Source organism: Melospiza melodia, chromosome 1 (genome assembly GCF_035770615.1).
Source record: "Melospiza melodia melodia isolate bMelMel2 chromosome 1, bMelMel2.pri, whole genome shotgun sequence".
NCBI lineage: Eukaryota > Metazoa > Chordata > Aves > Passeriformes > Passerellidae > Melospiza > Melospiza melodia.
In genome coordinates this window covers 28756113-28772814 of record NC_086194.1, presented here as the reverse complement: position 1 = coordinate 28772814, position 16702 = coordinate 28756113, and the positions used below count along the sequence as shown (strand labels likewise).

General features: G+C 35.8%; 1 long non-coding RNA gene across 1 annotated transcript; it reads right to left on the bottom strand.

Moving 5' to 3' along the window:
- Nucleotides 1-3344: 3344 nt before the first annotated feature.
- Nucleotides 3345-16657, bottom strand: LOC134429482 (uncharacterized). Its single transcript, XR_010030593.1, has 4 exons — nt 16328-16657; nt 14777-14925; nt 8913-9013; nt 3345-4832 (listed from the first exon to the last, which is right to left on the bottom strand). It is a non-coding gene; the product is annotated as an uncharacterized LOC134429482 (long non-coding RNA).
- Nucleotides 16658-16702: the final 45 nt, after the last annotated feature.

The window sequence follows — 16702 nt, the reverse complement described above, 5'->3', positions numbered from 1 at the left end:
GTATATTGCACATCCTTAAGAGAGTCACTTCACTCGTATGTGCTTTGTCTGACAGAGAATCTAACCCAGTATTTTTTTTAAACCAACACTCAGGTCAAAGTTGATCAAAATTAACAAATATCTGTTTTAACTATTCCTTAAAACTTAAAAGGCTAGAAACAGAGACTGTCCCTCTACCAGAAAAGTTGGAAAGAACTGGACTTTGTAAAGTTTTTTTTAATTCTTGGGGTGCTGGAAGCACATTTTATGTATCAGTTGTTTTATTGTGTTTTATACATTTTTACCTTATGACTGGATTTAAGCATCACATATATCTTCAAAGCAAGATATTGCTAAACAGTACTCTAGTAAAAGGAGCAAAAGGCTCAAAAGCAAAGCACAAGCCTCAAGCTTATATCTTACAAGTTTTTGTCTTAACCCCTTGTTAGTTTTTCAGTTCTGTGGACTACAGATGAATACACCAGTTATTACCTGTGATCACTTGTTATTTCTGTCGCTACTAACCACTGTGTACTGAAGATGAAATATCAGTAATTTTTTAAAAGTTTACAGAGACCATCTGCTTGCAACCTGGAGAAGAGAAGGATATGCTGCTGTAAGGACTTCACTCAGCAATTCTCATGCTTAAACTGTGCTTTGAGTCAAACTTCTAGCTATGATTAACAAACCCATGCTGTAATTATACATTGCAGACTCCCTGGCAATTCCCTACCTTCTCCCTACTCTTCCAGGTACTGCAACACTCACAAGTGCCTGGGAGACTGTTTTCTCTTCCAAGGGAAATTTTACAAGATTCTTTAAGTTCTCTTGCTCTAAACCCGGAGAAAAGCAACAACAAACAAAATGCCATAAAACAAAAAAAAAAAAAAAAAAACAAACAAAAAACCAGTAAGAATTCGAGAGGGGAGGGGAGGACAGGAGAGGAGATATCATAAAATGTTGATTTAATATCCTAAATGGGCCAGATGAATCGTGGGTGAGTTCTATTGCTGATCAGAAGTCCTTGCCTTATCAAAACAGGTACATACCGTCTTGGAAAAAAATGTTTCCATTTCAAGGAACAAGTGTATTCTGAGAAAAACATTCTTAAGAAATTTGCCAGCTGTATCTCTTCAACAACAGCTGTTCACCGGGCTACTCTTTCATCATGGTAGTGAGAGATTCAAAAAGATTTTTTTACTGAACAATTGAGGTAGAATATTACCCTACTTTATGTTTTAATAAGGGCAGAAAAACAAAATACTAGGGAAGAATGCTGTGATAAGAGTACCTTTTGAGTTGTGTTGGGAAGAAGTGCCTGCTGAGGGTGTTTTAGGAGTGCAGGAAGTTATCAGATATTGTAGCAGGCAGCAGCTCTTGGTAAGACTATGGAGTTAGACAGAAATGTTGCTACTAACACCATGCTTAAGAAAATAATACTCAAGATAGTCTTTGTGGCATTTTGAAATCATGGCATTAAGCTCTGAATTATGGATGAACGCTGCTTTATTTCAGTTTAATAAAGGTATCCTGCTTTTTCTCTCAGACTAGTATTAGACACAATAAAAAAGAAACATTCTTTCCAAGATTTAATATGCTATTTGAGTTCTCTTCTGTGATCAGAGTTTCCTATTCTCTTTCTGATTTTTTAGCTACAAATTAATGTAAAATCTTCACACATAAAAAAGAATTTGCAGTGGCACTTCTACTTATTTCTGGAAGAGTTTAGGACTCCTATATTTTATGTACTTATAATGAGACAGCATATGAATTCTATTGTTTTAATTTCATTATGGTGTGACAGATTTTTTTTCAGGATTCCTGGGACTACATGAACAGCTGAACTTTCATTTTGATGACTGGACCTAAAAACAATGTCCTTTTTAGTGAACTAGGTAATTTGTTTCAGCTCAAAAAAAAAAAAAAAAGAAAGAAAACATAAAGTAACTCTATGTTGGCAGTCTGAGAAGTCCTTTGGAAGTGTAAACCTGAATTAAAGGCCTGAATTCAGGAATATTTGAATACTTTGTAGGACTATTCCAACACAAGAGTTAAAGGGAGAACAATCTAAAAATATACTCTCCCAAATATTTGGTTCACAGGCCTATCTCCACGCATATAAAGAGAAGGAAGAAATCCTCCTTCCTTCGTCTCAGCTCTGTGACAAATATTTGGACAATTGGACCCTAAAAACTTTTACCTTAAAAAAAAAGTACTTCCTCTTACTAGGAGCAATATGACATTTTTATCTTAAAAGTGAGCTTAAGATGTTGTTCTGCCATACAGACTCACCTTTACATGCTACAAGTATGTCTGTCAGACAGGAGTGCAGAAATCTCTGGGCAATTAAATCATTATGCATTTTAGCAGTAAAATTATGAATACAGATTTTAGCATTTCATTGAAGCATCAATAAACATTCTTCCTCATTAGTAGCTCCTAATGCCCTTTCTTTAAAGTACATTAAACTTTTATAAAAATCACAGGTTGGCACAATGACTTGCAGAGTCTTTGAAGTAAAACGGATCAGAAAAGTAATGCTGCTTTGCCTTCAGTTCAGAATTCAATGTAGAGTCCATTCTGCTCCTTCTACAGAACTCTCATACTTTTTATATGGCTAAGGGAGAGAGACCAGGTTATAATTTAGAACTCACAGGACTGTCCCATGTGTTCATAAAAGCCACTGTTGCTGCCTAAGGACAGGAGAAATAAAAATCTTTTGGTAATGATTGTTCTTTCAGTACCAGTGTTACCAACAGCCACATGATCTTCCTGAGCAGAAGATCATGTTTAGATCAGAAATTCTGGTTTAGCCAGAATATGAATCCTAAAGCTACTCCTGCATTATGCCATAGGCAGTGCCAGAGCATTACATGAGCAAGGCATTTCAGCTCCATCATAATTTACCCAGGGGACTGAATTCCAGAGGACAGCAATACATGTGCAAAAACCTGCTAAATACAATATCTTAGGTAAAACCACAGGCAGAGAAACATAAGGTAGGCTTACACTGCTACCCCTCTGTACATAATAAGATTTTTGCAGTGTTTTCTTCCAAATTTACCTTGAAATAAGATCATTCAAAGTGAATAGTATGGTAAATGGTGAGGAAATCTTTATGCAAAGTGTTTTCATTCATCTAACTTCCATGAATAATATTCTGGAAATGCTTCTGTCCCTCTGTTTAGTGTAAACACCTAATTTTAGCCTACCTTAGGTTTCTAACAAGGATGTTATTCAAAACAACTACATTAGATTACATTAATATTTCCCATGGGGTCAAAATTCAAAAGACAACTTTAGAAAACATTGGTTGCTAAGACTGTATATTCATCAAATGAATTTTAATTAGGTGGAGTAAGGCAAATTCTATTTTGCAATGCAGTGTACAATCCTAAAATAAATCAGTGAATGAAAATATCCAAATGCAAACACAGGTTGATATAACTCAGAACATCCTAATTGCTCTTGGAAACAGGAGTCTCATAAAGTACATATAAACTGTGTCATCTTGACAAAGAGCACCCCGGATCCTGGAGTGTTCTACTGAGTTTGTTTTAAGTTTATGCTAAAATAAAAAGGAACTAGTTTTAAAGGGCACAACAGACAGTTAGATGTCTAACTCCAGGCAAAATCAACACCTGAGACAGTATATTACAATAAATCTTGGAAAGATTTCCAAAGCCTCTAAAGAGAGATAGGCAGAATTCAACCACTGATAGCTAAGTGCAGATTTGTAACCCATGTAAGACAATTCAAGATGGTTCTTCTGCTATTCCTGAATTCCCACCACCTCATGACCTTATATTTTATTGTATCTTTCTTGAACTGGAATGAAGAAAAGCACAAAGTCTTTACCTTTTTCTGTAGGATTATTTTTCCCTTTGTCTGAGATAAAAAAAGGAATGAGTATGTGGAGGAAGGCAGGGGCATTGTAACATTAAATTACTTGTAAAGCTGAAGAGAAAAAACAGAAGGTGAAAATTGTAGTGAAAGCTTATATTTAGAGATCAAAATTCGTATGCCTCTTCAGCCCAGTTCTCTCTTAACATATTAAGTATATGTTAGATATGCAAATTAGATACTAAGCAAACATAATATCTATTAGATATACTTCAAGCTTTCTACCTATTTTAAGGCAATACAGACACAGCTATGTAAATACCTGGAATTTAATCCTTAGAAATCAACACTGACATATAGCATTTGCTAAAATTCAAAGCAAATGTGTTTTCCAAATCACTTAGACCAAAACCAATGGAGAAAAACAAGAAAACCCACCCCCGCAGTTGTCAAAAATTTCATTTTTTACCCTAATCTGCAAGGCATGGCAACACTCTGATGTAGTACCTTACAAGATATCTCTCTCATAATGATATAAATTAAGTTGAAAAGTATGTCCTTATTATTTTCAAAACAAGCATATTAATTTTAAGTTCAAACTGTCCTAATTTTTTTTCTTTCCGTAATAATTTTAAAGGCATATTTCAAAGGGAAAAAAACCCCCCAAAATGCCAAAGAAATGTAAATAAATAGGTTTTTTTTTAAATCCAAGCAATATTTTTGCTCCCCCACACCTTTCATTCAAAACTGCATGTTCACCAGACCAAAAGAACAACCTCTTTTTCCATAAAAATTCAGCCTAAGGATATTTGCAGAGAATAGAGTATTTCAAACAATGAACCACAGTTCAGACAGTTCAGTGACAGACCAACAAAATTAGGACTGTTCAGCCTGGAGAACAGAAGGTTGCACAGAGACCTCACAACAACCTCCCAGTATCTGAAGGGGAAGCCAGAGGAGGACTCTTCTCCAGGAACCGTAGTGGTAGGACAAGGAGTAATGGGTACAAGCTGAAAGAGAGAAAATTTAGGTATTTAGGAATATTAAACAGGCATTTATATGAATAATTTAGCTATTAGGAAGAAATTCTTTATTGAGAGGGTCCTGAGGCACTAGAAAAGGTTGCCCAGAGAGCTTGTGGATGCTCCAAGCCTGGCAGTGTTCAAAGCCAGGCTGGATGAGGCCATGAGCAGCCTGGTCTAGTGGGAGGTCCCTGCCCATGGCATGGGGACATTTGGACTGGATGATCTTTAAGGTGCCCTAACATTCTATGAATCTACAATTCTATGATTCTAGAAAGGCAACCAAATTTTATGGAGTTTTCTTAATGAAATAAATGGTCACAAGTCTTCCTTCCCTGAAGAAAGTGTGTATGTTTAAAGTGACTGCTGTTTCAAGGGCCTCTGTTCTGCCTAATTTTAAACCTAAAACTCCATTTCACATATCTTAGATGAAGCCCAGTTAAAGATAACTTTCTTATAATTTACTAGACAGCCTAGGAAATTTTTATTAATAATGACTAGGAATTAAATTTTAATGTTAAAAGCATTACAGTGTATAAATAGAGGGTATTCACTGCTAACAAAATTGCAATGTAGCTCTTATAAGCAACTTATATTTTCAGAAAGAAGTGGGAAGAAAGTAAAAAAAGGTTTGTTCCTAGTTTATTGTGGTGTAACAGATTCCCAGTGATACCTGTTCTCTTTCCAGAAAGGCAGACATTGGATTACAGCAATGGAGCAGAATCAACCCAATCTGATGCTCCTTGAAAAACGAGTATAATAAGGATCTCTGGCAATACAGTTTTCATGAGTCATTCCAGAAGGGACACTGCTGAAGGTGAGGTTCAGCAGCATCCACTGTGCATACACCAATACTTTCAGGGGGGGAATCAGTCCCAGAGCCTGTTCTTTTGCTGTGGTATTTCTTGGCCAGAAGAAACCACATAATACCCAGACTCACATATGGTTTTGTTTCCAGACCACAGAAGTTTAAATAACATTTAAAAAATACTTTGAAGGAAAACAAGTGAACTTCTAATGATAAACAACTTCTGTGAGACTCTCTATATTTATACTACTCAGTTCCATGTGGAGCTAGCAACAAAGGGCTTGAACAGTCTGCTGTGTTCCACAGTCTCCCACCCTGCAAAGGTCACAGTGGGAACCCAGCTCTGCTCTGTGCCTCCACCAACACCTTAGCAAGGTTTTGGCTGGCCTCCCTCCCTCCACCCTTAGTCACCCTGCAGTCTGGGGATGCATGATGTGGATGGAGAGAGACTGAGCTCATGCTAATGAACCCTCCTTATCATGCAGCCCTCATGCCTAACTCATCAGGCATTTTGGAGAGCCAGCAACTCATCAGCAGCTACACGGTGAATGTTTTAGCTCAAGGCTGGTCTGTGCTCTCTTTTGGTGCACCACCATGGTTAAAGAGACTGAGTAGATAAGTACATGTTGATAGATGAATTGTTACCAACACCTCTCCTCACTCACTGCTTACTGGTCTCTTTTTGCAATATTAACAAAATTAAAGCAAAACAAAGTTAAAACAACAAAAACTCAAAGAAAAAGAATGAAGAGGAGATTTGAATTAATTCCATATTCTGAGTAAAATATTTTAGACAAAAAATATTATCTATCTATCTATCTATCTATCTATCTATCTATCTATCTATCTATCTATCTATCTATCTCAATGCATTTAAGACAATGAGAACCTTTTCTTACTTTTCTGAAAGGTTTTGAGTCCACTATCATTGTGACTGCATATGCAGATATCCAATGCATTCTACCCAGCCTATTCTTCTATCTACCCAGTCCCTGCCAGTTTGCTGTCTGCTATGCCTTCCTCTGGATTTCTTTGTAAAGAGACTCTCACCATCAGCAGCAGGCCAAACACAGGTACACATGAGCACATAGAAACAGAAAGAGAACAAATTTTCCTGCAGTTCTCCTTCATTTACTAGTTTTAGACCTTGCACAGTACTCTATTATAGTAGCCTTTGAATATTCACATTCAAATTTGTAGGTTTAAACTCCTCATTTGGTGATGCAGTCTCCTCTCAGGAATATAAAATTTTATTAAGTGTTCATTGGAAGAATAAAAGATGTTAAAGCACAAATGGGCAATTTAATCTGACTGGTAGTGAAAACAATCTTTGCCTATAAAGATAAATTAAAATTGTACCAGTTGTACGTCTTGCAGATTCTCCAATGACTCTTTGAACTACTACTCTTTGCAGTAGAAAGCTTTGGATTTACATTTGGCTTTTGCAGTTCAACAAAAGTCGTACTAAAAAGAGGTAAATAGAACCAGGCCAAAGTCTGTAAAATAATATCCCTGTCCTGCAAGAAAAAGAACCATCCTCAGCCATCACACTGCCACATGAACTTTACCTGTATGAATTGCATTAGGTGTTTAATTCATTACTTTTTCTTGAAATGGTCATATTCCTTAGCAGACTGATATATCCTTTGTTGCTGTTGTGACTTTCTAGCACAGCGTGACCACAGCTTTTCTGGGGAGAAACTTAAGGAGGGAGATTTCTGTCAGTGTGCAGAGCAACCTCTGATGTTCATACTTTAGCTGTTTAGGACTGATGGACAAGGGAAGACTCAAGGTGAAAAATACTCCTAGCTTGCCATCCCTCCTCAGTAGGAAAATGGATTTTTAAAGTCCTTATCCTCGGATGGACAGGATTTTTTGAACCTGCCAGTCCTGTTTGGGCATATAAGGTAGTTACACATAACCATGTAAATGTATGTATGATTTATGATTTCCTGTGTGAAAATATTTTAACACCTTTCTGGACGTGTAATAATTTCAAGACTTTAGTTTGCTAAAGCACCCAAAGACCAACCTTACAGAGAATCAGATCCCACTGCTGAGCCATAATCCAACTTGGGATTCAAAAGATGGATGACATGAACAGGGATGTTCACTGTCCTTACAGAACATCACTCAAGCTTCTTTGGGGTCTTGGTATCCAACTAGACCAGCCTATTATTTCCACTTACTGAGCAGTGCCTGACCTTTCACTGTGTCTGAAATCTGCTGGGGAGGCATGCAGATTTAATTGATAGCTTTGCAAAGTTTCCCTGAAGTCAAAGGAACAAGACCTTCTGGTTAGCTCTAAATGTCTGAAATAAAAACCAAAAATATATACTCATAGTCCTTTAAAAATGGAAGATTCATAGTCCAGTTTTCATTTTGAAGGGATTTGGATTTAGGGCACTAAAAACCCAAGTGATTCTCAAACCACTATGTGTGCAAAATTAAATAACTCTTTTCTGACAGATTTTAATTGGAATCCTTTTTATTGTTCAGCAGGACCTAGTAACTACTGATGCATAAGAATTTTTTTTGTTGTCTTTGTTTGTTTCACTGCAAAGTTTACATTATGCTGTTTTGCCTGTAGTTTAAAAATCTTGGTCATAACTATAAATACAGGAATCTTCAGGAAGATGTTTCTGAAGAAGTGCAAGTACAAGAATATAAGGGCCTAAAAAGAAAGTCTTTTACTAGGTTTATATCTCATAGGCCTCTCTCAATATGGTCTTTAAAACCTGAAATAACTTCATATAAATTTGTCTGCAGAACATCCAAGCAGAAGCATAACTGTTTGCAAAAGTTGAGGAAAAAGCATTTAAGTCTACTTGGCATCATTTCAGTTCTTTACAAATCTATTACATGAAAAATCTTAGCTCCAGGGAGCTACACTATTGTACCTGAACTGGAAGGTCTGACCCAGATATGGATTGTACCTATTATGTAGAGACCATCAATTGACAAACATTTGAAAGTGTTCAGAGTACTAACACGAATAATACAAAAAAGAAATCCATCGGCAAGAAAACATATCATGATACACCTGAGATGCAACAAAGAAGCTAGTGCTTGTTCATTGTGAACCGACATTTTCAAGTGGTTTACAGTTCTTACTTTGTTTTATAACAAGTTTAGTAGAATTTAAAAACCTCAAAAAAACACCTGGCTTTCAGAAAAATGCTTCTTTTAAACAAAATCTGAAAAGTTATGCAATGATTCTGGGCATGCGATCTGGGAATTTGAGTACCAACAGCACTCACCAGAATTTAGGGGAGAGGAACAGGGTTTCTTTATTCTTTTTGAGTTGTGAGTGATTCAGCTTCAGTGGGTTTCAAACTATGATGCCCAGTGGAAACCAGATCTAGAGGAAAATTGGACAGAGTGTCAGGGAGGTCTTGGAGTTGTGGACTAAGGAGGAAGAACCAATGTTTTCTTCTTTGATAATCAGATTTGGAAAATGAAGTTCAACTTGCAAGTCAAGTTGATTGATTTTTTTTTTTACATATGTAAACAAGAAATTCACATCATTACCAGAATCCATATGCCCTGATCCCCATGCCAAAATAAACCAGGTTATCTGCTTCATACATGGACCTATTGTTAGTGCTGCAATCCTTGTGCCTACTTTGAACTTCGTGCATCACCCAGGGTCCCACTAAAATGAAACATTCTTCTTAATTTCTTCAATTCAGGATGGAGCTAAATGATTTCTATAAAAATTTGTTTAACACCTAAAACATCCCAGATTTTTTGTTGTGGTGTATAAAGCAACTCAAGGTAAAAAAAAAAAAAAATGAACTTTTTGATGATACTAGAGCCATTCTTAAAAATAATAGAAGAAAATTAAATTTCAGGAACAAAATACCTCTGAATTTCCCCCTGTGTAGCATCCTTGGCTGCATTCTAGATCAGAGTAAGAGCTGTGTGCTTTCTGTGAGTACAATATCAAGCACTACAAATGTTCAGCTTAGAACTGTCAAGCCACACATAAAATATTGATACCTCACATTGGCAGGGTTAATACAGTGTTATTTTAATTGCAAACACACTGTGGGTGATTAGTCAAACTTGGTGTGTCTTGAATTCTAAGATAAAAATGCCTTCTGGCTGGACCTCCTATGCAATTAGCACTATGACCCTCATGTGCTCTTCTCTGTTATTAATATGATTGGTCTAATATGAGTATTAGACATCATTCATTAACCTGTTGTGAACCATCTTAAAAACCATCTCTGAATAATAGACTACATTCCTTTTTCTAAATCCATTTACAAGTAAGGAAAGTGAAAAGAATGAAGACGAGCTTTCCCCATTACATTGACTGGTACAGTGTTAAGCAATATGTACTGTATGAAATTATGAAAGAGCAAATTAAATAACAGGGCATATTGGGCTTATTAGTAATGGATGATCAGGTGCTCATTCTGTTGAATTTCCACCCTGTTCAGAAGATGAATGCACATGCCAGAACAGAAATATTTTAACTGACCCAGTCTGAATATAAACTAAATCACATCTGGAAGTTCACTGTTTTGTCAGCTTACTTTATGCTGAGTTTATTGATTTATTTTTCTTTTCTTCTATTTTTTTCCCTTTCCTTTCCTTTCCTTTCCTTTCCTTTCCTTTCCTTTCCTTTCCTTTCCTTTCCTTTCCTTTCCTTTCCTTTCCTTTCCTTTCCTTTCCTTTCCTTTCCTTTCCTTTCCTTTCCTTTCCTTTCCTTTCCTTTCCTTTCCTTTCCTTTCCTTTCCCACTATTTGTTAAAAAATTGGAGATTATTATTAGCAGTAAATGAAAGTCAAAGAAAGGAAAGTATTTTGGAACTTTAGTGCTCTCTTCTGTGTGGACAGGTATTCAGTTAAGACAAATCAAGTACTCCACTGGCTTCAATTCAGTTATATATTTTACATTAGCTGAGAAAAAAACCCAGTAAAAGAATATTATCTACAATAAGCAAGATTGGATTGTTAACAGGAAATGATTATACATTAGAAAGGTTTCCTGGATCACTATTTTACCTAATAGCATCTGAACTGAGTATTGCTGTTTTGCTCCTACGTGAAAGCTTGGCCATTTCCGATTTTTTACACATCTCATAGGCTTGCTCCCACCAGCGTTCCTGACTTATGATGTGTGAGGCACTCCTTCTCTGATCAGCAGTAAAGGTCACACCTGTGGCAAGATAGCTGCCTAAGAAGGATGTTGAGATTTACATTATCTGATGGGCATGGCAAACCCCATCCGAGAGGAAAAGATTTAAAACACAGCAAGAAGCAGAGGGTAAGATGAAGGATCTTGCCTGGTCTCTGCACTTCTCTAGGAAGCACACCTGGTTTTGTAAAACTCTGCATGCTCCCTTCTACTTGATGGGCAAGGGCTCAGCTCTGCTCTCTCAGCTGGTGTGGTCACTTCTAGGGCCTGGGACCTGGGATAATGTCCTGCAAATGTGTGAGGTGTAGGAAGGACAGAAGCAGAGGGATTCTCTTAGAGGTCCAGCTCATAATGTCTGAGACTTGGCAGGATGTACAAGTGAAATAATCTTCCTTTAAAGAAGTCAGTGTCCATGCTTCATACCCTTAATTTGTTTGGAGTTGGATTCTGAGGATGAGTCCCCACTAACATAGGACTGAATTTTATATGTATATCATTGGATTAAACTTTCCTAAGTGAGCATATAATTATTCTAGATATTCCTATTGGAATAATATTTCTATAAAAGGCATAAGATTGCTGATTTTTCTCTCTGATATCTAGCATGCTATTTCATTAAGGTATCATCTTTTAAATCAAACTCCTGAATTACTTGAAGAAGAGTAGTTCAGTGATTGCTTTTGGCAGGTGGGCATGAAATACTCATTAAAGAACTGTGTGTTGTTATCAAATGAGTATTGTGCTGTTTTCACTGAGATTTCCAGGGCCTCTTAGAAAGCCATACCTAATGCTTAAATTAAACATTGAATCATATGACTTAAGCAGAAGTCAGCTACTAATAACATAATTCTTACTGATCTGCTAACAACCTGGAGATCAGTTCAATTGTTAGGAATTCTAGCAGTACCAAAATTACCACTGTGTTGAATTATTAATGGTTTGTATCAAAGAATGAGTTTAAATTGCTTTGGTCTTGTGTAAAAATTCCTCTGATCTTTGGCAATCATTATTTATTTACAGCTCCCATACGTTCTCCCTCTTTCACAAAGAAATAGGGTTTAAGTATGGCCAGGAGGCACTGAATTTTCATATGTAGTACTGTCTCTCAGTTAGAAAGACAGGGAAGAACTGCTGGCTTGAAGGTTCAGCAGGCAGCTTTTCCGTGTGAAAGGCAGGTTATCTAAACATTTTTTTCCCCTGGGAGAGATATTCATAATATTTATTCTAAAATACAAATATTAGGGCTCTTTGCTACATGTGAATTATCCTTAGGTATAGTAAATACAGTTCAGGTTAAAATAAAATCAGGGCATAGCAACAGCTAGTGTTTACATTTATAAAAAGTACATGTGGAGATTATTGCAGGAAAGTGTTCCTGAATTTATTAAAAAGCCCCCTTTTAGTTGGATAAAGAACATTTTAACATTTAGACTTGAACTCAAGTTGGCTGTAACTGTAAATGTGGCTTCTATAGAGGATCTCTCTGTTTAATGTGGACATCTTCCCCTAAGCTGGTTCATTTTGCAGAAGGCAGATTAATACCAAATGTCCTGATTTATAAATTACAGAAGACTGGATATTTAATTTTTTTTCTTTAAATTCAGCTTCGATCTATCAACTAACGTCTTGACAATCCTTTAGAGTCAAAGAGAGATAGGATCACCCATTTGTCACTATTACTTGTCTGTGTCAGACATATAATTACTTGAAGCATCTGGTCAGATACAATGAAAATGGAACAGAGAAATAAAGGACATATTTGAGATACCATTGCAGTTTGTATTTAAAACTTAAAACTGCAACAAAATTTCAAATGGTGCATGACACTGCTTTAAAGAGAAAGTTATACAGAATAAATCCCTAAATTTTTGTTTATGAAAATAATTGATGCCATTTGTTGCTTTGGACTGTTCTTCTATTGATAATCTGTTAACTTTCACAACATATACATAGAATTGATTTTCTTCAGAAACAGGATGTAGCAAATGTTCCAAACAAAATGCTTTTCAAATTTTCATACAGCAGTTCTCATTTCTGTCAGCTTTTATTTAAAACTGCTTCTACTTGAGCAAATTAGAGGAATATGGTTTTTAGTTACTATTCCTTTTACTCTCCAGAAATCAAACTAGCTGCAAGTGGACTACAAATACTCAAATTGTGCTTACTAGTTTTATAAGGTTTAACTGAAGATGTACTCAGATTGTTAACAGGGTTTGATAGGTCCAGCACCATGAAAGGGAAAAGCATTAGGAGGCTCACCAGCTACTTAGTGTATGCCACTATCAGACCTGAGCAATATAAAACAGCACCAGACTCATCCTTTTTCTAAAATGCTTGTTCCTACATTAAAGTTCTACTTTCCCTCTGTGGTAGATATTCCTACTGAGTTCCACACTCATACAGGAGGGCTGGTTTTAATTACAACCTCTATAGGAATGTCCCTGGCCTGCTAATTCTTACTCTGTAGAACTCTTTGGGAATAGATATCAAATATAAACACACTGTTTGCTCTCTCTGAAGCAATCTTGCCTATGATAAGTCAGCCCTGAAAGGGTTCACCTGCTTCTTGGAGTAGAAATCCACTTCTCCAAATATATGTTCCACTGAATCACCAAATCCTGGCACAGACATACAGGAAAGGCACATCATTAACAGCAAAAGGCACTGCCTGCTGATAACTCCTGATAACCCATAGCATGCATCTCTATATCCTACTCTAACAGTGAAGTTCTTTCCAAAATGCTCAGTGCTAACCCTGTGTTATTACAACTGAAATAGCAGCAATTAAATTTCCATTGCAAAGAAAATATGAACAAAGCTGAACACTCTTGTAAAAAACCACACCGTTCAAATGGGGAAAGCAGCTTTGAATAGCTGAGAACTCTGTCAAATCAACATCAGTTCTCATCAGAACACTCCAAGGTACTTCTCTTTGCAATAACATAATGTATTTCAATTTCTGTCACTGTCACTTTTCCATGCTTAGACAAACAATGCTGCATGATTACTTTAAATCTCTAAAGACAGTGATTTTTCCCTCAAACTGCCCCAAATAAAATCTAGCAACACTAAATGTATATAATAGCAAAATTAAAACAAACTATTAAACAGAAAGTAAAGAGGAAAGATGTAGAGTTTACATCCAAAAACGTCTCTAAGTTAAAGACTTCAGAATTATAAGAGTGAAAACTCAAGGTTAGAATGGAAGCACTTTTGAAATGTTATCTGCAATGGTTATTGCACTGGTTCTACCAGCCTCAATTGCAAACCCTCATACAATTCCCTATATTCAAGTTGCTATATATATATATATATTTAAATCCTTTTGTTCATATATGCAATAGATAAAGAGGTTTTGGTTTTTGTTAAGTCTTTATAGGACTATGACCTTCACAAAGGTAGCTTCCTCAAATGCTCAAGGAAAATAGAACACCTCTGTCTATTTATTAAAACATGCAGATACGTTCAGAGGTTTTTCTTTGTTCCCAAGAAATACAATTTGTAATATATGTTGTTATATGATTCCATGCATAAGAAGCATATTTTATTTTACAATGTGCAAATATGCTGCATTTATCAAAAGCAATCCTCATCAAGTTTTCTTTCTTTTGGGAAAATTAAAACATATTTTGCAGCAAACTGTGCAATATTATTGCATCTAATATGATTTTAGGTGAGGGAAACCAATAAATACAAGTTCAGGTGGAATATTTTGAAAAATGCCTCCACTCATATTTAGTACAACACTTTGTTTAGCAATTGAGGAAAGTACTCCTTTTAACTGAGAATGAAATCAAATCTTCTCTGTCCCTTCAATTAGGACTACCCTGCTCACAGTTTTTAATAAACAGCTCATATATTTGAGGTATTGGATCAATTTCATACATGATGAAATATTAGATGTCTGGAAATCACTACAACACACAAAACCCCCTCTAACTGGCATTATGGGAAAATTAATCATTATGCAACTCACCGCTCACCCAAAAATGTTGTGATCTTTTACAGTTTCTCAGACTTCACTTGTACGATCAATCTCTTGTAGGATGCTTTGCACTTGGATGGTGATGAATTGTAGTGGACTGTCATTTCTATCTGAAGTAAAAATTGTCCTTCTTTCTGAAACTCATAGATAAATTTTTGTGGGTTTTTTTATATGCATACACCAACATTTGACTATAAAATAACATATTCACATTGGCATACAAGAGACTATGTGAAGTTAGTCAAGCATCCATGATAGCAAAGGAACTGGCAAGCAGATTATGGTGAGGAAATACTTTTAATCTTAAATCTCAGTTCTGTGAGCCAGCCATCTTAATTTCTGCCAGTCTGAGAACAAATATTTCAAAATTGGTTCACAATATGTGCTTTAGTCTGACCTCAATCATGACCAGTTTATACCAGGCTAGTGGGAAAACTTTGCACTACATCTTTTTCAACCTTACTCTTTGAGGATACCCTTCAAGGTTGTCTTTGCATCATGGTGCATTTGCCATCACTGTATTACTGTCAGTCCATTTGGCTGAAACCAGATTAGTTATCTGATGAGGTATCAATAAGTACAGTCTTGAATTCTTAGACTTTTTCTCTGGAATTTAGGAACTGAGAGCAGTTTTATTATTTTTCCTTAAACTGGCCTAAGCAGAGTACAATCAGCATTAAAATCTTATCACTTAGGAAAATTAGCAAACAATATTTCCATTTTTTTAATGAATAGATAAGCAACACAACAAGATGAGGCCTGGAAGCTCACCAAACACAAAGAAACCTTTTTTTCCCCCCAGATGTCTTTCTCCAGTGAATTTTTTTCTGCTTTAGTTCATAAGCGCACAGGAGTGCACTTGGATGCCATCAAACAGATTCAGTAGTCACAGGGTATTTCTGATATGTAATAATCTCAACACAGAATCAGAGAGTCAAATGGCTTCTGCATTAGAAGATTCACAGCTGTCAGAATTTATCAAAGACCAATTGCAGGAATGGATGTTGTCTAAGTCTGCTGCATATAGTCTTAGAAACTTTTCCTGCTATTGTAGTTTCAATGGAAAAGTTTTATTCATCCATTAAATTAAATAAGCAGGAAGGAAGTTCAAAAAAACACTCTATAACAGGACTTGTAAAATTAATAAGAAATTCCAGGAACCAAAACAAAATGATAAAAACAACCTAAGTAAAAAAAAAAATTAATCCAAGCTTTTGATCATTCTTCAGCCATCCCTCTTGGGACTTGGCTTTACCAACACATCTCTCAAGAAGTTATACTGCAAGGCAATATAGAATTACATTTATAATGACAAAGTAAATTATTCAATAAAGAAATTCAGGTTTCAGTAATGCCTTTTTTCCTCCTAAATTTATGTAGCAGCATAAATTTGCACATTGCTATTTATCAGTCTAGTGAGTTTTTTTAGTATATGAGTGCCTCCTAATGAAAAAATAACCAAAATCACACTAAGTTGATGGTATGTCTTTCCTTCTACTTAACAGTTTATTTTAGCCTTCTCTTCCCTCATTCTGCACCTACCCAACAATTCTTTTTTGCCACTCTCTTTCTAAATGAATTCACTTATGCATTCTTCTTATCCCCTCATTCTTAATTTTAGTTACTTTCCAGAGAACTGTAAAAAAGAAACCAGAAATAGCATTTTTCTTCATTTTAAAAACAGTCATTTTGGTAAAAATTTTGTATGCCAATAGGCTTCTTGGACTGTTGCTGCTCTCCTCACAGCTTAGACTTTACTTTTCACTGAAATAGATGAATATTCAGCTGTTCAAATGGAAACCAGAATCTAATGATCACAGAACCCAAAAATGTAGAAGAATCAGTCTAAATCTAATGACTTGTCTGTTTTTTGGCAAGGTTTAAAACAATAATGCAAAGATCTGTAAATTTAATTGA